At 35.6% G+C, this 25891-nt stretch overlaps 1 long non-coding RNA gene across 7 annotated transcripts in view; it reads right to left on the minus strand.

Annotated features, from left to right (window-relative positions):
- LOC104138611 (uncharacterized) overlaps positions 1–25891 on the minus strand; it is a 109368-nt gene that overhangs the window by 46080 nt on the left and 37397 nt on the right. Inside the window, exon 1 of one of the 7 annotated variants that reach the window (XR_011141877.1) lies at positions 9399–9602. The exons of the other annotated variants lie outside the window; for them this stretch is intronic. This is a non-coding gene — a long non-coding RNA (uncharacterized lncRNA). Of the gene's footprint in view, positions 1–9398; positions 9603–25891 lie in introns of those variants that run through there. 7 annotated transcript variants of the gene reach the window in all.

A 25891-nucleotide genomic window follows, 5' to 3' on the forward strand; every position in this document is an offset into this window, starting at 1 on the left:
AAAACTGGCCAATTCAAAAAGCCTTTTGCTGTATCTCAGCTCTCCAGCTGTTAATTCTGCCTTCTGACCATCCAGCAGTGATAAGTCATAAATTAATTAATGCTGGTAAATAACTCAGTTATTATAGAGATGAATGTCACTAGCAAATTAGTCATTTTGTTTTTCAGAGTAAGATTTTAAAAGTCTGTAATAAATAAGATAATAAGGGGGCACAGTAACAGACAAGGATAAAACAAAGTAACGAATGGCTTATTACAACATTTGCCCTGCACACTCATTGTGGGTTTGGTTCCTTTGAGAAAAAGGAGCATGCAGTCACATCATTAAGGACTGAATCCTAATGAATATTCAAAAAGTGGTTAAGTTTCGCAAGGAACCGCACTTCTTCAGTTTTGCAATTTTGAGTTTGCCTTTCTTGATAACGTATTTCTAATACAGCTAACATAGCTGGAAGTAGACACAAGGAAAGTCTTTATAAAATCCCCATAATCTTTGGCAGAAGCATGCTCAGTTTCCACAGAATTTGGCTTTACTGCACTCCAGTCAGTACAAGGAATTACAAAATGCTCAGATATGAGAGTCTTTTTCGGTCTGGCAATCTTTAGCAAGTACTGAGCACATGCAAAAAGTGACTTTTCAGATTTACAAGTTGTGCAAATTTGAACATATGTTTACTCTTTCCCAAGACAGTATAAAAGATACCACCCTGACACACACAATGCCACATCCAAAATTTAAATGAATTTCCCAAGAGGACAAATCCACCAGAGTGTTTCCATTATAATACCTCAATAATTATTTAAATGAGCAATTCAGTATATTTTTCCAGCTCTTTGGAAATGTTTAAAACATTTTGGCTGGGTTTTTTCATGAAATCTCAGACTGAGGCAGACATCCAGCAAAGGAAATCAGTCCCAAGGATCAGAGTTTTATAAACTTGTAAGCAGGAGAAAGTAGTAATCTTATAAAAAGAGCTGCCGGGAAACTTTAGTATGATGAGTGGCTATATTAGTACCCATACTGAAGACTTATCTATGTTTTTTTGTTTTGGAATAGACATAACCACATATGTATTATTTTTACCAAATTAATTTCAGGTGAATTATTATTTTTGTTTTTATTGTTATTTATTTATTGTTTATTTATTTTGTTTTATTGTTATTTTTCTTGACTAACCCCCCTCCCCCACAAAGCTGTAGTAGAAAGTCTATTCTTAATAAAAGAAACAAATAAAGCAGCTAGATTAGTGTCATAGGTTGAGTGAAAGAAGAAAAAATTGTAATGGAGACGTAAAAATTTACAGAGTAATTAGGTCTAAGTAAAGGCAGAGTAATATTCAAGGCATGACTGCAGCGTGCCTTGGAGAAAATGTATACCTGTAAAGGTCTCTATTCATCTTTGTGATTCTGAGGTCATAAAAATTAACACTATGTTTTCAGTGAATAATACCAAGCAATAAAAATATCTATCAATCAACAACAGAGAAAGCCTTCTCTGAAAAAGAGCTAGGAGGGTAGGGAGAAACTGGACATATATAGCAACTGTACCAAAATTCAACTATTGGGAATTTATTTCTAATACAATCCAATTTTTATATGGTCTGCATGCATGAGGGAGGGTTCACAGCTAGTAGTTTTCTGGCTAATTTCCACTAATGCCATTAGGAACATTGCAGGGAGTGGCCTGAATAATAGTCCTTACATCTGTTCTTCAGAAAGACATCCCATGTCTCCCTCTCCAGTACATAAAGACAAACAGGGCAGTACATCAAGGACTTAGCTTTGAATACCTGCTTGTCTGCTCCCTCCTGCTAACTGGTTCCATAGCCTTGCTTCACATCTGTTTTTTCACTGGTTCCACAGCCCAGTAGCCAGCTGAGCACTACCTGAACGAAACTTCTGCTGTTACAGTATAGCCCCATATTTTCTCTCTCAAGGCCAACCACACATAAAAAGGGTCCGCTAGAAGTATGCTGTTTTAAGTAAACAGACGTTCATTGCAGTAACATCGAAAAACACAAAAGTCTCTCTCCTCTTCATTTGGTCACATAATAAGTAAAAATTTGCAATTGTGCTTATAATTCCTAACCATTATAATGTTCAAGGTTGTACCCACCTGCCTGTGCATATATAATGTTCAGTCAGCAGTACTCTGTGGAGAATAAACTGTTGATGAACCATAGCATAGACTCCTAAAAAAACCCAGGATAGTCAAAAACAGGTTTAGATATAGATGGCAGTGACACAACCTTCCTTACGCAGCCTTGTATGTTAAAAAAATCACTTTACTCTCCAGGGTACTGGTACACTCAGATAGACACTAAGCTAATGCCTGGCTCATTCAATATTACTTGTTTTGGTTTGGGATTTTTTTATGAAAGACATGAGGGCCTAGGCAATTGGGAATCCAGTTCCACTACAGTATTAAACACTGAATTGTTTGTGTTAGACAAATATGGTCATACAATGCTTGGCTAAAAACCATGCTGTTGAAATTCAGCTTTTTTACCCTGGGTAAACTATAAACTCTTTTTTTCCTTTTTTCTCCCCTATTATAAAAACAGACCACAAATGGTTTTTTGTTTTTTTTTTTTACTGTCTGGAATTTTCTTTTTAAAGCAAAGAAATTCCAGAATTGTTTCTAATTTTGAACGTTATGAAGGAGGTCACCACATTGCTGATTTTGATGCAGAGGTAGAATTCCATCATCAGATATCACTTCTTCACTTCTAACAAGGCCTCATTCTGCTAAAATATTTCAAAATGAGGAATTTAAAATATACTCTGTAACAGTGATATGTAAAATGCCATGAAATCAAAATGATGTAAGTTCAGCTGATCTTCTATATTGGTAGAAATGCTAATAGCTTTGGAGCAAACACGAGTCAGGTAAGGGTGCAGATGGGCTTTGTAGTTTTATACTGAAGCCTGAGAACTTTTCCACTTCTAATAGTTTTCACATGATAATAGGAAAACAAACTTTGCCAACAGAGATTGCTTTGCAGTGCTGGGTAACTCAGATGTAACCCTTAAAATGGGTAGGACAGGGAACAGAAAGCAAACTCATGAGAATGACCCTTTGGAAACTATTCATAAGAATGAGAAAAGCTGTTACTTTTTGCACAAAGTTAATTTCATACGGCAACTGTCTCTTGGTAACAAGCACAGAAAGTTCTGAGCTCAGCAGCAGCAGAAAGGAGGATTCTTCTCTTTTAAAATGAGGTCCTTGGAAAGACACACTGACATTATACATCTAACAGTCTGCCCTATGTTTTTCCTAGTGAATTGCAATTATCCAACCTTTTTATTACCACTGAGCACTCCAGGGCTTGCTATGCTCTGTGCTGTGCAAGCATAAACGAAAGGAGAGCTCCTACCCTGAAGGGTTTAGTTACCAAGTAAACAGAGTCTCTGCTAGAACCCCTTTTCAGATAAGTTATCTGAACTTACCTAAGTTACAGAAGTCATAAAGTTCTAATCTTTCAGAACCAGGCTCATTTTCTTGCTTTGAACAACGACGACAATTTCATCTTTTTTCCCCAAAAGACCCTCTAAGAATTAAATCAGTGAATCACTAGCAGAGATGAGCAGTTATTGCCATTAAATATATCTCTGAAAATCTATATTCCTGTCCTGATTTTAACAACTTATTGCTCTGCTATTTCATGTGGAATAACTACATAAACAGCTTCTAAATTGAGAATTCCTTCAATTATCTTATTGCTATCTGCATGAAAATCCCATCAAAGAGAGTTTCGGAACATGTCTGGCAATATGGAGCGTGTAAACTCCAAGTTTCTTCCTAGCTATTGTTCTAGATATAGAGGGTCCCACCTTAATGCCTATCTCTACCTGTCTTACAACCCACCTTCTACATACTCTCTACAGAAGGTGCAAACAAATTGCTTCTGGGATTTCCAGTCTGTTCTAAACAATTTCTAGTTTAATAGTTCTGCCTCAGACATACCTCCTTCAAGGTCAGTGGAAAGAGATAGCATGCCATAAAAACAGGTTTTCCCAAGTTTTGTGTCTCGTAGGTTAGGATCTAGCCAATTCAGCTTCCAGCAGAATAAACTGCATGGAGCCTTGATTATAATTTAACATTGGAGAACTTATCTTACAGAGGTAATGGCATAAGAACATTTCCGCAGTACGTATATTGCTATACCGTTGTGGCTGGTTTAAAAGGATGGGTTCTGTGCAGTGCACACCAGACAACAGTAACTGGAAAGAATGGATTTTTGCATCTCTTTTCCAATTCATGGGTCTTCTACCAGATGTGATGGATTTATTAGCATTCCCTCAGATTTAGGGCACGTGTTTCAGGGGTAAAGGTTCACAAGAGGAAAAGACTACACAGAAAACAAGATCACATGCAGCATTTTCTAGTACTTTTTCCCTGAAAAGCCCCCCACCAATCTCTTCCGATGTGATACAGTCACTTCGATTATGAAAAAGTACTATTCAGGTAGTGACTCATTCAACCTACAACTACTTTATCATTAATGAGTTAGAAGGCTCATTCAAAAAAACCCCAACTAGTAAAACACAACTTATTAAGGAGGATATACAGTGCACACGTCATCAAATCCAGGCTATTGAATGTGTAGCCTTCACTCATCACTCACAGAGGAGAGAAAGGTAATCTTTTTAATGCCCTGCCTGGAGAGTCAGGCTCTCTCGATTCTGTTCCTGTCTTAGACACGAACCATAAGCAGTCACTTAATTGCTCTATTCGTCATCCCACATTGTTAAATGAGAAAACAACATGTCTTTTATTATTTGGTCCATTTAAAATATGAATTCTTTAAGGCAGAAGCACTTTCTTACTTTACAGCTTGGATTTTATTTGGGATTTCTAAATGGTTGCTTGTTTTACTAATAAGAATGGAAATATTCATTACAATATCTGCATTTGCGAAGGCTAAAACCTTCTAAATAAAAAGTTTCTAAATCCTTATCGTCCTATATAAGGAAGAAGTAGAGAACCACATAAGAGAGAAGCAAAGACGACAACAATTCAAAATGAGAGGAAAACAACTCTCATCATCAAAATCAGTCACTGCCATTTGTGACGTTGTAACTGGAACCATCAAAGAGGGGGCGAATAAACATGTGTAGATCGTATTTTTTTCTTTGTAACAAGAAGGAAACAGAGTTTTGCTTTTAAAATGATGTTGCCCATCTAGTTCAAACTTTTCTCTTTCCAAGTTCTGCACCTGCTCACCTTTTACTTCTTTGTTTAGTTCTTCAGTTGTTTTTTCCTATTCTGCAGCGAGTTTGCGTATACTAACAATAGCTCTCGTTCAGGCACTCCCTTTTATCCCTTCATGTTTATACATGCTATAAACAAACACAGAGTTAAATTCACTGAAGAGACATTCTCAGAATTGTCTTAATTATTTTTGTTTTTTTCAGAGCATGTCTACTTTTGCTTCATTTGAACCCTACACAAGACCTTCCTGCCTACAGTGAGAAACTGAAAGGATTAAGGACCACTCAGGTAGACTAATTAATGATACATGGGAACACTGGTTGCAGTTAACATATTTCCTTTACGGATCCTGCCATTAGCCTTAAGGAACATTAGAAAGTACACGTTAAAAATACCAGAGTCTTCTGGTGCTAACACTCCCCATGGGAAATCTCATTAAAATTAATGGCAGGTCCAAGTAAGATCTTCCATGAAATGCTTGCCCAAAGGATTAACAGAGATGTAAATAACAGTTTCACTTACAATATACATACTATTCACATCTAAAGCCAAAGCAGTGGAATGTTGCCCACTATTTTTTCTGGGCCAGATTTTTCCACTAAGGGCTAGTCTGGTTCAGGACGAAGCCATTTCTACCTTGGAAGTACCGTGGCCTTCAGACAGGAAACAACGTTCATGTTGATCCCTGTATGTTGACAGAATAATGATTCAATTTTCTTTGACTACAAGCATGTAGGCAAGACTTTTTGTTTTGTATTGATACAAAGCTAAGGAAAATAGGGTCATATCCTCATTCAAAATAGGGATTCTTAAGCTGCAGTTAGATTGACCTTTGCATATGTCCTATTGCTTGCTCTCCTGTCTTACTCATCCTGCTACTTTCTCACTAGCACTGGTTGAACCATTCCAAAGTGCCTACCTCAACAGGCACAAGCTTCCTTCTGTAGAAACTATAGCTTGGGATGAGAAAGAGCCGGCTTACATCCCGCTTTCCCCTGAAAAAGTACGTGGATGCAGCTGGGGTACACGCCAAAGTGAGTAACTGGGAAGTACCACAAAAGTCCTTGGGCATTATAAACAATAAGCAAAAACACAGCTAAGTGTGAAATACATTAAGTGTTGTCAGCTAAGTTACTTCTGTTATATACTCTAGGTTATGTCAAGTTATGATCAATTTCTTTCTGTTGCTGATAAAAATATTTTTATGCTACAGCATTCTGGTTTTAAAATTCTGTTTTCCTTCCTGACGATGTGAATTGCTAGTAGAGTAACCACTGTTCACCTCCCCACGCTCCTTTTGATTTAAAACTTTCAAGGACAGAAGCAATTGTTGAAAACTGTTTTGCTGATTGTGTTTGTGCAAGTTCTAAACCCTATTCTTATATCAAATAGCCTCTAGAAGTGAAAATCTTCCATTTCTTCCCCACTGGACTTTTTAGTTGTATTAGTTACGGAGACTCTCCCATCTCACTGTAAAGCTCCTGTCCTCCCTTCTTCTTAGCAGTGACATTGCCATTGCCAGAGAATCGTATTCTTTCTTTACTCCTGTGTGAAAGTTCCCATCAAGCTTAACATTGTCCATCTTTGTCCCAGTCAGATGATTTGATTCAACATTTTAGCCACCTCCTTTAAAACCCAAGTCAGATGTCTGAACTGTAAGCATGGTGAAACGTGAAAGTTTAATTTTTTCTCTAGAAGATGTGTTGTCCTTCCTCCTCCTCTGTACTGATGAATGATATTATTTATTCTCCATACCAGGGTCTATCTTAATTTCCTTTTTACAGCAGGTCCTGTACCTGAAGAAAGAGTCTACCACAGATGAGGCAAAACAGTTAGTTCTTTAAAGAAGAGTTGTCATAAACCAGCTATTCATAAGGCAACATTTATGTAACTTCGTGTTTAATATCAATAATATCATTGGTCTTGCTACAATCATCTGGACTGACACTTTCTATGATGTGTTACAGATTACAGATTAGCCAATAATTATCTGTCCCTCACCCTGAAAGACTTTCACTGGGCTTCAGAGAACACTAACAGCCGCCCTGCTTCCGTTTTTCTAATTCATATTACCACTTCACTAAACTGTCAACGCAAATATCAACCTTTTACAATCTGACACTCCTTGGTTGCTCGAGAACCTGCTTACCACTCCAGCCCTACCCCTAACAAAAACCTTCGTTATGGAGAGGGGAAATGAACAATCCCTACAAAAGGGAGAGTGTAAGCTAGTGGCACCTACCAACACCCCCATTCCTAATTGCATACAGCATGCAACATCAGACAATAAGCAAAACTAAACAGATTTTAGGAATCTACTTTAGGCGGTGATAGAGGACATATAACCACCTGCACAGGACTTAGTGTCACACCAGAAAAGAGGAAAAAGCTGCCTTTATGACTTGAACTCTGAGCCAGAAGGGCCAGTTTACTTTTTCATTATCATGTGGAAAAACTGTCAACTCCTGGTAAAAGCTTTAGCTATTATTGCTGGTAAATTCCACTCCAGAGCATTATGCTTCAAAGGCTAGGAAGGCCATTTGCTTTTGACCAATACAGAACAAATTTGGACATCACAGGCCTGTTTAATTCTGCCACTGCTTTCTGATCACTCAGAAAGGGCAAAATCATAAGCTGAAAATAGATGAATTCAGTATATAAGAAGAGTGAGAATACCTTATCTCAAACCAGTCATACATATACGATCTTGAGATCACAGTGGGTGAGTCAAACGGACAGTCCAGACTGAACACGGAAAGATGACAATGATCATAGTGAGACCAGTGGTGAGACTCTCTCGTACTGAGGGTCTTTGTGTTCAGTTTTAAATCCTGGTCAGTGCTAATAACACGGCATAAAAATCTTCTTTGCTGCTGAAAACTCAGCATATGGACTGAATTTAATAAGAAAATAAATTGTAAAATGCACTTAATTGGAGGTCTTCCATCTGGACTGTAGGAAACAGGAAGATAGCTTGAACATTACATAGATTCAGAGGATAAATTTTTATAACAATATCAATAGTTTCATTTTTAGATCAGAAGCACATGTCTAATGATTCATGCAGGCATATTATTGTAACTTCTACCTCCTAAAAGAAGCTTACCAGTATATGGTTATACTTACCCATTCTGAAAATAATGTCTCTGTTTCCCAGGGAACTGCGTTTAATTTCCGTATCATACCTCCTCTTTCCCGTCTTCATTTGGTTTTTTTTTCCTATCAAGAGCTTAAGCTAATTCTGATTTCCTAAAATATTTTACTGCTTATAATTTAACACATGCAACACACAGAGAATGGTACTATAATAAAGCACAACAGAAGATGGACATAAAACACTGAAGCAAAAACAGAGCAGAACAAAATTTCAGATTTTCTTTTTGACTGTGATGAGTACAACTTACTAGCAAAACACTAATAGTTTCTTATAGGATTATTATTACTATTTTTGCCTGAGACCAGCCCCAGTCCCATTATCCATTTAGTCAGGAAGGGTTGGAGCAAGTTCCAGTGCAGATCCCAATCTTGTGCCGTTAGAGGGACTCACTGACTGTCTGAAGCACGTAGGTTGATTCATCTATGAACTACATAAAGGCCAGGTGATCAATTCTGTCTCTAATGTTCTTCACAACAGTAAAATTAATTTAATTAATTTTAAGTATAGATGACATAATTTATACACCTAATTACATCTAAATTTTTCGTCATTTGAAAAATCAGGCCCATGACCACTATTTGAATATCTGGCCAAAGCAAGTATTACCATGATACCAGCTAATATGCCTTCAGTCTCTGTGCATCAAACCTGATTTTGTCCAGCATGTGCAAGAGTAGAAATTTTTAAAAAGTTTCTCCAGCCTTTATTGGAAGGGTAAAAATTTCCATGAATAACATAATTTATTCGGTGTTCTGAAAGTCCTGCAGTAGTAGTATAAACACTAAAGAAAGAAAATCAGGACAACTGCTGCTTTTGCAAAGAACAGCAAAAGTAGTAGTAACAGGTCACAATGTTACTTATTACCTAGAAGTGGCTGAATGACAACATAAAGGCTTCATGCTATAAGAATTAAGTCATCACCGAAGAAGAAATATAAGTTTATTCCTGGAAGAAAAAGCATTAATTTGTTCCTAAAGCCATGAGGCACCTGAAACTAGCACATTCTCTAATGAAAGGGTGTACTTACAGGTAACTTGGGTGAAGTATAGAAGAGATTCCAAAAGTAATGTCCTTTTTAGCCATGTTAGGTCTGGTCTAGTCAATCTTCAGAGTGAGTGAGAAAACACAGGTATAAAAAGGTAAAACTGTTCCCCCAGTGCAGATTAAACTGTATGCTTGCAGTTAGAAAGAAGATCAATCTCTCTCTCTAACGCTTTGACTGCCTTTTCACCTGTCCTATGAAGAGATAAAAATAAACGATTTGGGAAAAAATTTCCGTATTTGCAAAAATGCATGTAGTGTTGAAAAAAAATCAAATAAATAAAAGAAAAATTAGACATGAAACTTGGCCTGTTCTATTTAGGAAGTTTCATGTAAAATGTAAAGATTGGTTTAGTGTGCAGTATTGCTCACTTCAGTCAAATAGGATCACTGAAGTGCCACTGCAATTTCCATTTGAAAGGGTAAGTTTGCAGCCACCACATGAGAGTGAATGGGATTTTTTGCAATGTTATTTTGTATTTAAACTTCAATTCTAAATTCAAATGCATTTTCTCAGTTTTCCTAATAAGGAGAAGTGTACGAATTTTCAATATACATGATGGTTTAATGGAAAATTACAATATCTTAACATAAAAAGAACTTTGTTATTTTTAAGGCAGTAAGACACGTTAAATATTTAATTCACTGTCATTAAAATATCATAATATGAAGTTATGAATGAAATAGATTTCCCTTTTTTTTATTCATAGGTCAGTCTTAACCCACTTTGTCTGAAATTTTTATTTGTTTGGAACAGATGCATTCATATCAGGAAATTTTGCTCAAATAGTATGTTCACAGTATCAAAAAAACAGTATCAAATACTGCTATTTTAACATACTTTTCTGTAATAAATATGTTTGGTCATTTTTTTTTTTTTCTAATTTTGAATATCCACAACACCTTTAACATTACAATGACATAAACACTAAAATAAAGTTCAGTTAAACTTAGGAAAGATTTACATTGCTGCTTATATAACTTATAACAAGGAAAAAATACAGATCTTCTGAAACAATAGATTCAAAGTAATTCTACATAGATCAATGGAGTTTCATTAGGAACATATCTCTCCCCTTGCTTTTAGCTCATATTCTGCATTTACATTGGACAATCTCAAATGCTATTCTTTGAAAATAATTTATGCTGAAAGTACTCTTTTAGCATACTAAAACTGTCTCTTGTTAAGTATGAATTTTAAAAAAAGATAACAAGCAATTTAAGAAGGGGCAAGTCATATGAGAGACAGACAGAGAGAGACAGACAGACATGAGGAGGACATAGAAGAGTCTTGCTTGAGAAATTATTCAAAAAATAAGTTTTGGGTAGATGAACTCACTTCACTTGGCATATTTAAAACTTGTGCCTGCCCTGAATCAAGTGCAGCTGAGCTTACCAAGATTTTAATTCCAGATATAATAATAAATGCTAGAAACAGGAGGAAGAACACAAAAATCCCAGAATGTGACTATGAAAAATCCTAGTGACACGCATTCCGGTAAATACATGGAATTGTTAATATCACTGAAGGAACATCGTACAACCGAAACTGCAGGAAAGGAACTGGCACAAGAGGAAAATAAATCAAAGGCTAAACAAAACCTTTACATAAAAGAAAAAAAGAAATGAATCTAGAATTTATCAAGGATTTTGGAAGGTGTAATGCTCTGAATGAGGCAATGTCACAGGAAAACAAATGTGGAAATAGATAAGAAAAGTGACGAGAATACAATAGGAAAAGCGTCAAAGAATGACATAACTAATGAAGTAAAACAAGAAAACATTGGCAATACGATGAGACGTATCTCACAAGTGAGATCATCACAAGTATTACAGATCCTTTGTGTATCAATCAGGAAACTGCAAAACCCCGAAATTTTATAATCAAAAGCAAAGAACACTTTAATTGCTTTGCAGTTGAATGTTAGCTATTCTCATACTTTTCATTTATTTGACAAAAAATCTGAAAAATAGTGTTCGTGAATTACATGACAGTTAACACCTTTATGCAAGCCTCTGCGTTTAGATTAAATTTTAAACAGTTAAAATCAGAAATAAAAAAAGGGAGCTATATTTTAGAATTTGATTTGGGATGAAGTGGTGATGTTAATGCATGATAAAGCGGGTAATAAACCAAATAATGGTCAACAGAATTACAGTTTCTTTGCCGTTTTAAAAATTGTATTTGTCAATGTACGAAAGGATTGTGGTGGCAGGAGAGGGAAGAAGAGGGGAACCTGTTCAAGACGTTTTAAAAGTGAAGTCCTCCATTGTTTTGAGAATTACTGGACAAATTGTTTCTAAGCCTTGAAAAAAAGGACCCATCATATGACATCTTTGCCTTTTTAGGGCTGTATGGTTACTTGGAAAGAAAGCTAAACTTCATTAACAATTAGAAATTTCTATGTCCTACAAAGGACTCAAGGCTAAGCTCACAAAGCCTAATGAACCCCATGGAAGAACTGCATGAAACTGAGTCAACCAAATTTCGAACTGAAATACCAAGCACTCACTTTTGCAGCTTAACCTGGAGAAGTTTGCCCACTGACACAATATCAGCTTTCTGTATCTATTCAATTCCAGAACAGCCACAGTTCAGAGCAGCTCCCTGTTCGCTTCCAACTCGGTGCTCAGCTAAACCCAGCAATTAGAAATCATAAATGAAATGTTTGCCCTCCAGGCTTTGGTTTTTGATACGGTCACCAAATTCATAACGCTATCTAACATACACCAAGATCTAGGTCCTGTAACATTTGATTGTTGCAATTTCCACTTTCAAAGAAGGAAATATAGAGGTGATCAAAATGTATTATTTGTTTAATAGTTCAGTCTCTCCTCCAACCCTGGCAGTTCAGACACGGATCTCTTGCTTTCACGATCAGCTTTTACAGCAGCTAGGGTTTCTCTATCCCTCCTTTTGGGTAAACAGAACGTTTCACGTGGCACCGGAAGATGATAGCCAATTAACTGTTTCAGACCACTTATATAAATACTGACATTCTGATCCCTTCTTCGAAACATATGCATGTACTTTATAGTAAATAGTCCTTGTGTCTACTACTAAGCTACTCTGATGACTTAATTCTTAGGCAAAATTAGCCCTTTACTCAATCTAGCCCTTACACTCGTATCCTCTCTGTAGTTAACGTTAACAAAAGACATCTAAAGACTTTATACTTTCTTGGAAATAATAAGTCAGATTTTAGTTTTCACCTGTACAGACTGAGGTAGATATGCTAAGATTTATATTTGTCTTTTATTTCCAGTAGGACTAGCTTTGGCATACATATGCATATACATAATCCTGCAGGATACAGTTTCAGATTAAGTCTGAAGTTTGCTTAGCACATAGAATAAATACCCTGGTAACACTTTTGGCAGCAGAAAGGCTACCATTTGGCTAAGTTTAAAAATCAGAATAATTCCAGGTGATCGCCAATTTCTCTAAAGCCTCTAAAGTCTTCCTCCCTTCACACAAAAAGGAAAATTATAAATAGTAGACAATAAAGTAGGCTAAACTGAAAGGCAGTAACGTAGGTAGAGTAATAATAAAAAGTATTTAAAACGTGCAATTAAAGTATAACAGCAAATTATTTTATGTCACAGAAAACATTTTTAAAAAAATTGTTATCCTGTACATTAAGGATAAAAGTAGTGGGCTGAACTGAATACAGTAAAGTATTATACTGTTTTTATTTACTGAATGGAATACAGTGTCTAATCTTTGCAGTGATGGAAAATTCTTTCCAACTCTGCCTTGAAACTGTCTTGAAGACAACATGTACCAATGATACATACTAAAATTGTCTGCTTTGTTGGTGAATACAACACAACTTTCATCCCATGACTGCCAGCCCAGCAAACACCACAGGATTGAAAATTCAAGCTGTGCACTTTCTGTCTCACTTGTTTTGGCAGCAGCAAAGATCAAAAGCCTTTCTCCTATAATTATATGCACGTATTCCCAGCGTGTTCTGACTGTTCTCTCTGACTTGCAAACACTGCAGATTTCATCTGGCTTCTGGAAAATCCACGGTAAAACTACAAAAAAAACCTTTCAGCTAAAATTTGGCACCAGAGTGAGATACACTGGAGCAAAAATCCCATTTGCTCCACCTTGGATATACATCATATATATTGGTCATCTACAGATGAAACCAGGGAAAAGTCACAATACAAACAAAGGTTTAATCTCTCATGCCTTTGTAGTTTCATTATTTTGCACTAGTTAAAGTGGAGAAGGCATAATGTGCAAATTTGAAGGGCTGAGATGTCAAATTAAACAGCCATTTTGCAAATATATTTACCCTGATTCCGTGATCGTCAAGGGATGTGGGAGAAGGCCCTAGGGGGAGATTGTTAGAGGATGTCAACCTGTATAGCTCCACTGATTTACAGCAACAGAGGATCTGTCATAGAGACATTACAGTCGTGATCTAAAAATAAGCTTCATAAAAATGTCTTTATTCAGAGGACGCATATTTAGGGTTTTTACCAAGGACTGAAAGACAAATGTGAAAGCTTTGTATTCACAGGTTCGCATTTAAATGCCACAGTTATTTGCTGCAAGTTAAATGTACAACCAATCAAGCTGATGGGAAAGATACTGGATAGCAGTATATAAAAACCTAAAATAACATTCTCATAGTCATTTCACATACTTCAATACCTTTCTGAACTGAAATAACATAAAAACACACTTGCAAACCAGATACACTCTTAATTGTATTATAAGCTGTCTTATTAAAAAAACCCCAAAACTGTATGTTCTTCGAATTTCCTAGTGAGCTTCAGAGTGCAATCATGATATAAAATGCCAAGACGACCAAAAAAATCTGAGGAAGAAATCAATTAAGTTACAAGATACCCCTCAGCAGCAACTCTTGAACTTTTTCCTGATCCTTATCTGACCAGGAATTATTATTCCTGTAACAGTAACTCTGATCATTGTATTGAGTAAGGTACAAAGCATATATTTATGTATATCATCTCTATCTTGAAAGTCCCGAGGAATGGAAAATGTGTTCTGTTAAATAAAAGTACATCGCGGTGTGAAACTTGACAGGGCTACACTTTTTGTTCTGTGAAGCCGCTATATGGCAGAACAGCTGTGTGTCAGAGGCTCATAACATAGATCTTATATCTATTTATTCTCAGACAGACTTATCAAGAGGTTTGGTTTTGTTTTGTTTGTATCATCTGCAAGAAAGTTCAGGGGCCTGTTTTTCTGTAATGAATACTGTAATATCAGTAATTAATTATTTTTGGTCTCCTATTGACACTCAAACGCATATTCTAGAAAAGGTAACTTGAGTTGGGAAAGAGAGAACAAATTTAAAATAAGCAATCAGTTTTCCTTATTAAGAATGTGTTGAAGCTGGTAGCAGACCATCTAGGATTCTTGTCCATAATTTTGAGCCTCTAAATGAGGCTGCCATAAATTAACAGGTTAAGGGTTCAGGATCTAATAATGGTATTACATTAATCATTCTGGTAATTTCAGGAATTAAAACAGGGTTAAGGTATTGGCAGCCTTGTATTTTAGGATATATGGTATTGACTTTTTCAACAGAAGCATAATTTGGACATTGATTTTTAAAAAAAACGCTGAATTTTCTGAATGAGATGTGGTTGCAAACAAAAGCTGTAATTCCATCTTCATTAGACAAATAAGTATGCTGCGATACTTACTAGGCTTGTTCCACTCAGAAAATTTAGAACAATACATTCTTTTCTTATCCTTAAGTTTACATCTGAAGAAATAAAACTGTTATTGTATTCATTGTCCCATTGTATCTCTGCTAGATCAGATAGAGCGGGTGTGTTCTTGCTCTCTTTGAAGCTATCTCATTCACTTCAATGATAGCATGACTTGAGTGGCATATTTAAACAGCATCTAAACAAAGAGCTTTTAAGGCATTGTATAGAGTTTATGCGGTAATATCCACCCTTCATTTATAAGTATGAGACATTTTGCTCCATTATGAAAGTGTGTGAATTATCAGAATTGATCACTGAAAAACTCACAATCATATGATCTTTACCATTACACTACATTGTTTCTTATCAGTAGTTTTTCCTGTCCCACGGAAACACTGCTTAAATTTAAACAAATACCCATTGAATAATAACTGTATTCTTTAGTTTGTAAAGATACATTAGAATTTCTTTTCTTCCTAAACGTATTAAAATTTTGCTGAGACAGCACTCTGGAAAAATAAGCCTGAATTATTTTATTAAAGAAAAGTCAAGGTTCCAGTGGTTCAATGAGTTATCTCTGGTATCAGTTGATCTTAAGGGTTCTTCAAAAGAATATAACACAATTATGTTCAGAAAATAACATGCGGGAACTCACTCTTTTCAAAAATATAAGGAAACAAACTATTTTACTGTACACTTCCTATGCTTTCCCATTTCTTTCTCGGTACCATTTGTTTCTTTACCTCCTGGACCATCACCTAAAATAACTTTCTATCTTCACACATGCATTCTGTTAGAAGTCCAGTGATGGAGAAAACAGTAGGACTCAAACACCAGCTGTTGATGCTGCAAGGACATGGAGGAAAAATATAGCACATCCAGGAAAAGAATAGCTGAGAACTATACCTTGATTACCACCAAATTCTCTTAATGTTCTCTCAAATCTACTTGTGAACACTATGCAGTCTTGGTGTGCCGGAAGCGTCCTCATGAAATCCTTGCCAAATCCTGATGTTATTTAATCAAAGAGTATGCCAGCACACTATGAAAGTGTAATTTAAACTACCCGGGCCCCATATGAAATGTGTCAAAAAATAATTTTTTTTAAAAATCTGATTTCTTCCTTCAATAATTGGTAAATACAATTGAAAGGAATAGAGTCAACTGGTACTTTTAAACATAAATAAGAAGTGAAGGTGCTAAGCATTTAGAATGCCAATAATGAAATACAGTGAAAATCTGATAATTTTTTTTCACTTTTTGATAACACTTAAAATAAACTAGAACTCTCATAACATAGTATAGTCTGAGTTAAATCATCTGCCTCTGTTGTCTAAAGAACACATCTGTATTTCTTATATTTCAGATGAGTTTGTGCACACTAATACAAAGTTTAAAGTATGGAAATGATAAAATGATCAAAATAAATTCATACATACTCCTTCCTATTATGAACTGTGTTATGGGATAAATCTGTTTCCTCTTTCTAGTAAGTATGGAATGGTTTGGGGCTCCCAAAACATTTGAAATACTGAATTTTGAATGCATGCATCTAAGTACATTCCAGATGTAACTCCGCATCTTTACTGCAGGAGGGATGATGGGAAAGGAAAGCTCTATCAGCAAATCACAATATAAAACAATAAAGATAAACATATACTGAAAATTCACTACTGACAAAATGCCTGCACTTTTATCCAGGCACTCTTTTCTCTAGAAAAAAAAGGCTGTGTAAGTACACACATATCAAAGATCTTCTAAATAGTCTCAAAATGTAAAAAGAAAGCCAATCAAGCCATGCATTTGCACCTTTTCTCAAAGCTAGATCCTAATATTACCTGCTAACTGGCAGATGTTACTGACACTGCCTGGAAATCTTTACTAATCTGAATAAAATTTTTTATAAATCTGGAACAAATTTGTCAGTTTTAAGAAAATTTAATTTTAATGGTGAGAGCTCTAAATGGCAATATTTTGTCAAATTTTAGAAATAGCTACTGTATGTTTTATAAACTGGAATCATATATAACCATAGCAGAAAATTAAATCTATTTTCAAGTTCCCTTTACTTCCAGAACAAAAAAAAAAAGGTACGTAGAGAAAGACCTTGAGCTATCTAAAAGGAAGGGTAAGAAGCTGCTTCACTCAAATATAAATTCTGAAAAGCTCTATTGAGCTCCTGCAATGAAGCCCTTTTATCTTTGTCAATAAAATACACTTACCTGTCATCATCTATTAGCAGATTTCCATCCCGGCTACTTTACACAATTTCAAGAGCTCTCTGGGAGAGCAACTGTATAGACAGAAAAGACCCTTAAGATCTGAGTGATGTGATAGTGTAAAAAATATTCATTCTAATGCATTTTGATCATCTTTGGTAGATGAAAGGTGCTTCACCACCTTTTTCTTTTCTATTGCAGCTAGTCAGTGCTAAACAACATTTTCCAAGTTAGGCCTGAAGTACAAGGGAAGGCTTCTTGAGGCCATAATTAATTTTTATAAGATAATCACTCAATCCAATAGAAACATCATGATGGGGCTATTGTTGCACTCGAATACCAGAAAGGGAAAAATAAATTCATAAACTACTCATTTGAGATAAACCAATGGCTTTTGGTGCTATAATTCTGGAGTCATAAAACCTTCTTAATCTGAAATGCATATGTCTGAATCTAGGCAACTTGAAATTGTGATCATGAGATGCACCTGTAAATTTTGGTCTCAGGGTATCAATGAACCCTCAAATCTTAATATAGTAAAAAACTTTTAATTTTTTTCCACCTCTGTTAATGGCAAAAGCGGCCCACCTATTTTATGCAGGAGAGAAAAAAATTGTTTGGAATGACTTTTTCTGCTCATAAAATCTATTGCTTTATATAAAGTAGGCATCCAGAATAAAACTCAAAGGCATTACCAATTAATACACCTTTAAATCAATAGCATTGACTAGTATCTTTGATGAAAACAAGTGAATCTTTGTAAACTTTTTTTGATCATCATGGTAATACTTAAATAAGTAGAATTAATCAGGCATATTACAAAACAAAGTTATATACGTTAATGTCTCACTCTATATTTATAACTTATTTTAGGGTGAGTAATTTTCATGACTTATTTTATAGGTCTAGGAATTCTCTCATGATCACTTCCTGGTTTACATAGTTTCTAGATTTTTTACATATGTAGATTTTTACATATGTACATATGCACACACACACACACCTATAGAGAGCTTTCAATTTGCCAAAGTTGCACAATATTTATAGAAGAAAAAGAACATTTCCATATTCAATCTGAATACAGAGAAAGAAAAAAATGAATAGGTCTTAGGAAAATTTAAATAAATTTTCGTTCACGAATATTTGAATTCAAATATGCCATGAGAATAAGATCACTGAGCACATGGATAAACAAGATCTGTTAGGAAAGAGCACAGTTCTGTCCAGGGAAATCTTAGCTCTCCACCCGAGCCAGGTATTTCCTGATAACTAATTAATGGCAGTTAAGGGATTCTAGATTTGCTGCTGGCATTCAACTCAATGAATTGTCAACCACGAGGAAATACCCTCCCTACTTGTCATATCTGCCAAATTACTAATTAAGTATCTAATCCTGAAAGTACACAATATTTCTAATCATACCATTAGTATTATTCATTTCAATGAAACTTATCAATTGAGTAAATCATGTGCTAACTAAAAGTCTGAACATTTGCACTGTATATCATTAACTATTTTTATTGCTGAAAATATACTATAAAATAATAATAATAATAAAAGAAAATACACCTAAATGAGGTAATAAAAGAGGCAACTGCCTACAAACCCTGTCATTATTATATCAATGTAACTTTTTTTTTTTTTTTATAAAAACTTTTATAAAAATATGGGATGAGCCAAGAGACCTACTTGGATGAGGTCTTCTCTACTATCCTTACCCATAAATGTTTCTTATACCCAGTTTCTCAGGATAATTTCATAACCAAGTATAAATGTTGGTAAGCCAGCGAAGGATTTATCTGAAAATATTCATGAATTTGATCTGAGTTTGCTAAATACGAAGAAAGTGGTAAACAAAAAAGAAGAGAAGGAAGACGGGAGGGAGGAGACAAGGGCAGGGTGGAAAAGTTGTTGAAAATGGTCTCATTTTGAGGGATCAAATTCTCAAAAACAGTCTCCAAAAAAAAAAAAAGTGATGTGTTGCTGTTCACCTTCCATCTTAATATCCAGAGCTTAAATGGCACACAGTATGTTTGGGAATTAGGGTCAACACTTCTCTGTGCATAATTCAGAACAAAAAATGTAATCAAGTAGAATCAAGTAGTCCCTACAGGAGACTGTTATCCTCTTAAGGTACCTATGGAAAAGTTTTTCTCCTGTAGAAATGATTCTATATTAGGTAAAACGCAAAAACATTCATTACACCAAAGAATGAAAGTGTGAGTTCTAAATCAGAAAATGAATTTCAGGTGCCCAAGAAGTGACAGAAGGAAACAAACCTGCCTGGTTAGTTTTGGTCAAACTTTTTTTTTTTTTTAATTATTAGTGCTGGCTGAAAGTGACATTAAAAATACATACAATTTCTAGGATTCGATCAGAAATGAATTTGCCTCCTTTCTTACATATTATAAATAGATGAATAAATAAATAGTTTTCATAATGACTGTAAGAAAAGGAATCAGTTGGTGCTGGAACTGAATAAATAAATCAGCTATTCATGCAACCCATTTGACTCAAAGTAATTTACTCTCAGGAGTCTCTATTGTAAATGCCTACCCCACTATTCTTAGGCTGCATATTTATGTCTTACGGAACTCTGGTTCAAATATGGTTTTAATTCTTAAAAGAGATGGCAGAGGAGATGTGCTAAGCCATGCAGGGGTCAGGTAAGAAAATGCTCTAAACTTCTTTTGACTTTCTTACTACCTTTCAGTCTGTTTCACAGATCTAGGACACTTGGAAATATTTATCATGAAAAGCATTACTTCCCATACTATTTTATATCATCAGAAGAAGCCAGAACAAGAACAATGGAAACGGTTTCCAGGAACGGTGAGGAAGGCATTGTTTGGGGTATCCCTTGGTACAACGATCACCATCAGTAGCCTCACAAGAGGCAGGTAGCTGTTCATTTTTTAGTATCTTCTACAAAGTCATTACAAGGAATGGAGTTTTCATCTCCTTAAAATAGCCACTGTCTTTTGCTTCAGTATAAATTTGGTTTACACCAACTTGCACACTTCCAGAGAAGCTAAAGAACAATGTACGTTTTTCATACTCTTTCTGCAAAACGAAAAACAGTAATATTTAATCAAATGACTTATATTCATGAGCTACCTAATACTTCATAAAGAGTTTTGAGATCACCTGCCAGAAAAAAACACACATGTGTTTATTAATTGTTGTAATTATTTTTAAAAAGACTTTCAAAGGCACAAATCATGTGTCCTGTACATGCTTAACTTGTAAGAGCCTGCAACAGTGTAGGGAATCAATGGAAGATATTGAACTGACTGTAATCAACGAATCAAATATATATACACATATGGTTCATATAACCGTAAATATGGTATATGGTTATACGAACCAAATATATATATACACACATATAAAATTATATATATACTATATATATTTAGCCAGGCTTAATAGGTTTTTCAAGTCGCAAAGGAAGCAATGAAAGCTCGACAGAACACCCAATTCCCATTCTTTTAAGAAATTTTCTTTTGATCTTTTGAGGGAGATCTTCAAAAGCTATTGACAAGGGACTATTTCAGCTGAAACAGAAGACAGATTTCCCCTTAATCAGTAGCAGCATATTTTGATTGACTCCGAGTTCTCTTCAAAATTCTTCCTCTAATTCATATTTGTGAGTTTTCGCTACAAGACAAAAGATTGTTTGGCTGCTGTCATTTGAAAAAACTCTGTTAGAGCCAGTGGAATTGAATCCTTTGGTACCAGTAGGTATTTAACACATATACTGGAATAAGAGCTAATGTTATTTTAAGAAACAAATCTGATATATATGATATATTAATATTTAACAATTCAATAGCAGAAAGGCTGAACGGCATAAATGTTAATTCTGGCTAAAGCTGTCTATTCTGTTAGAGAGAATTCTCTGAGAAACTTAAAAATCAGGCTTCATTCGAAAACCATTGACTACAGAAGTGCTTCACTCAGCACTTGTTATTACTGTCATAAGCTTGCATTGATCTCTTTTCTAAGAAAAAGTAAGTCCTTCCAGAAAAGAAGTATTATCTTTGTAACTCCCACATGAAGTTAAAACTAAAATTAACAAAAGCAATATTATAAATCATTCTGAAGCTTGATGTACTTGTAAGGGGAAATTCTGCCTTTCAGGTATATTCTAGGCTAGATAGAAAAAAAGAATGCCCATTTTTCATGAATACAGAGCAGCAAGGCTTTATTCAAAGTGGTATTTATTCAAATACAATTAGGTATTCTACTTTCATATCATTATGTTTTAAAGGATATTGTTTTCAAAAGTGGAGCCACACTTAGAATAAAGAAATGTTTTCACCCCTATATCTTGTGACCACTGTTCCTCCCTGTTCTGGTTTATACCAGCCATCAATGGCTTAAAAGAAATGAAACTGCAGAAAGAAGTGCTGAGACATCCTGGCCATTTTTCTTCTGTAGATGAGCTAGAGAAGCAAGAGGAGATATGGAAAAGAAGTGTCACTGGAGCCTCTTCAATGTCTCTGTTTATCTGAATGTCCATCACCTATATTAGCTTGTATTAGCATGCCAACTTTATGGCTTAAATCTACCATTGGTGAAGTCCAAAGAAGTCTAGTTACACTTGGAGGCATGGATACTAGGTGAAAGGAAAAAGGGAATATGTAGCTCCAAGAATCCTCCCACCTAGATCAAGGTTACATGTGCATCTGATACAGGATTCTATAGCAGAATACATCAATGTCAGAATTGACAGATTTTAGTATCTATGGCAAGGGAATTTATATTCAAATGTAAGCACCTGGATGAACCTAGGTTTTTCATCTTCTACTTTTCTCGCCTCTACTTCTATCTTTAGGCAGAGCTGTTTAAAAAAAAAAAAAAAAAAAGGGCAACTGAAATATAAGACCCCTAAATATACCCGACATTCACTTATATGAGGACAGACTTCGTATCTCCCAACACTCACAATTGCAACCTAAAGACAATGCTCTTATAAAGCTTGTATTGGTTTATGCAAAGAATGCTCATACCTCACCTTTCAATTTCTTTCAAAGAGCACTCAGTGCATGTTGACATGACTGTAGGCAGAAAATGGTGTATCCGCTCCACCCAGCTAGCTGGATCTGAGAAAGCTCCAATCCGGAAGACATGTAGCAGCATTAACTCGATGCTGAGAGGCAAGGCATGTTAACTCAGGCTCAGTGCCACACAAATCAGGTTACACAACTTCTGGCCAAGAGTGCCTCACATCCGGCCCACTTAGAATTCAGGGTGAATAGACCCGTAACAATGTGTACTTGTACTTTTACACAGGTAGACACACTTTTTTTCCCTCAAAACATACTGTACAATTTCCACATCTTTCATTTTTGGCTCTGGGTCTGATAGGAAGGAAGTAATTTTAATCAGTAACGATCCATTTCCTCATCAATAAAATACAGAAATACATTTTAAACTACTTGAGTATCAACTGAAAATTTACATATGGAACTTGTAAAGAAAAACATAATCAAAAGAAAATATCTATTCAAGTGTATTTAAATGTGGTAAAACACATCAAATGGTATATAGCTACATGTCTAATTCAGTTTATTGGCTATAGTAAAAATTCAATGCAATATTTAATTCGTTAATGGCTGCAGATATGAGGTGAAAGCCACTACAATAGTGATTTTTAGAGAGGCAAAAACATACAAGTCTGTATAGAAAGAAGCAGCAAAGGAGTGGGACTGAAAACCTAGGAAATCAAGACAGATATTTATACAATTTATACACTATGATTCCATTATGCAGTTTTTGATAAAACAGCCACACCTATCCCCAAATACAAAGCCCACATACAAATTAAGGGGCTATTAGGCTGAAAAAAGTAATGGGTCCGTATTCATACACTAATGGTTGCATAAAGCTTTCATACAAAGACTAAGATGGCAATTTTAAAGTACATTTGAAAAACGTTCTACAACACATACACACAGACTTACTTGCTGAAAAATTTCATCATGTTTCCAGCCTTTTCCAGAGGTAACTTAAAAACAGAATATCTGATCTTTTGGATCAGCTGGTAGGACTCCAAGGTCACAGAAACAAGTTGCAATTAAAAAGGGTGTAATGAGGAAAGGTCATGAAAAATGAATAGAAACATGACCCAGCACTACACAGCACTGAGGTACAAAAACAATCAGGATGGGAAGGCGCCAGCCAGCATGCTTTCCTATCTAATCAGCTGTGTCTGTGACAAAGGAGGAAGTAAGTTAAGGGAGGGAGTCTTCAGTGCTTAAAACAATCTCCAAGCCTCCATTTTTCCTCTAGTAATGTGGTGTCTTTAGGATTCAGGCCAAGAGAATAGCTAAAAGGAAGCTTAGTGGTCACTAATTATCAGCTTTGTATTTGCTCATGGATAATAATGACCTGTTTGAACTAGGACAACAGATTTCACAAGTCACTTAGTACTCTCCACACAATGCTACATGTTCTGGTCTATGAAGTCTCACAAAACAAGCACTGATACACATCTCTACCACGAAGAGACTATGCAATGCATTGCAACTACCCTGTCTTGTGCTGACTCTTCCACTTCATTTTAGCTAAAACATCTCAATTACACTTCAAGTACATTTTTCTAATCCTTCACTTTTTGTAAAAAGAAAATAGCGCTGTAGGTGCTTTCGGGGAAAAATATGACCAAATCTGAGTTTTGAAGAAGTAATATTTCTTCAGTTTTCTGAGATACATCACAATGTGAACAGATTTAAGTTAACGGAAGAGTTTGCAAACACAGCTTATGACAGCTGAGAAGGTTAACCAAGATCAGCCAGGCATGCTACAAAAGAGTGCACCAAAACCTGAGCTCTATGGGAATCATCTGTTAATTTGCTGTAGTTTACAGACTAGCAATTAAGACAAACTGATCAGTTACATCATAGCCATGTACCCATACACCAACCATCCTTGGGAACTGATTTCTCAGACCAGCAGGAACAAGAAAACACCTAGCTACAAACTAACTTTCACACATTTGCAAGTATATTGACCCCAACATACTTGGCTGGTTGACTAATATGTAGCTTTGTTTTTGTGACAAGAAAAAATGAATTCTGCTAGGAAACAGTCTTGAATTGAAGAGGCTAGGGAATGAAGAAATCACTACTTACATTGTGAGCTATTCTATTGCCCTTGCTGTTCATAATTTAAATTTAATTTCTCTTTTGACTTTTTTCCCTTGTCAGGTCCCAAATGCTGGTTCTTGCTATGCTTTTCTCCATTATATTAGAGAGCTTTTACACGTCTGTCCTCCAGACAATTCATGAAGTTACTTGCATACTGTAATCCATTCACTTCAAATTTAGATTGAGAAGTATCAGTAACAGAGGAGGAAAGCAGGGAAAGGGTTTGCTCCATCTGCGTCCTCAACCTTCTCGTCCTAAAACTTTAAAGAGATGTATTTACTAGTATTCTGTGGGAATCATGAGGCTGGTCCTGTACAGCACCCATATCCAATTCTCACAGTAATGTTCTCCTGCCAGAACTGTTTGAATTTCACACCTAAGGTAACATTACCTGAATTGCTGCTGTTCCTTCTCCATCCCATTGTTCTGCCATGAGGCAGAATCATCAGACGAATCAGCCAGTGGAAGATGTTTCTAGCTGCGTGAATCTCCTCAAGAAGCCTCAAGTAACTAAAGGAGACCAAAGGAAGCTGGGAGCTTGCAAAGAAACACAGCACTTCTGCCCAAATGGCCCTATGCCTCTAAGAAGCCTGCAAGGAGCCTCTGAATTTTTTTGAGAATTCATTCATAAAAATGCTTCAGTGACTTGCTGCCTTGATTCTGAACAGCAGCCCAGACAAGAAGTGCAACATATTTGAAATCATTACTTTGGCTTTGATTCAATAATTACTTTTATCATTAAAGTGAGCTGTTTATATAAAGCTATCTTGCTTAAACAAGACAAGCTGCTTCACCACAGATAGAATTCATTAGTCAACATTATAGCTAGCGCACAACAAACTGCAAGCTCTAGCTTCACAGGATGGCTGTAATTTTTAAAAACCTTTAAAGCAAAAAAGACCACTTATTTGTTTGCAGGACAAAAAACATGTTCAGAATCATTGATTAAAAAAAGACATCAATTTGTATTTATGTAAAAGCAAAACAGACTGAAGATAGTATTTGAATATTCCAAAGTAAATGGGGATTTCACTTCAACTGAATTTCAGCTCAATTCCAGATTATGTTCACATCCCCATAAACGGCTCCTGTTGCACTCTGGATAAAGGCATATTCAGAGATGAGTTCTGCAGTTTGCCCTGTTTCGTGTGACACTCATCACCGCTCTTTAGTGAGGGGTAAAACATCTGTTTTGAAAAAACTGTTCCAACCTAATAGTTTTCCACCCTTCAAAATGACTTCAAAAGTACTAAAAAAACCAACCAAACAAAAGTTTACAATATAATTAAAAAGTTGGATCTAGAGCCACATTAATCATTTTAGTATCAGATTTCAACACTTGCTCAGGTTTTCTAAAACTCAGTCTGAATTTTGAGATTTGTTTGAAAGACTGACCTGAAGTAAGT

This window comes from Struthio camelus, chromosome 6, assembly GCF_040807025.1.
Source record: "Struthio camelus isolate bStrCam1 chromosome 6, bStrCam1.hap1, whole genome shotgun sequence".
NCBI lineage: Eukaryota > Metazoa > Chordata > Aves > Struthioniformes > Struthionidae > Struthio > Struthio camelus.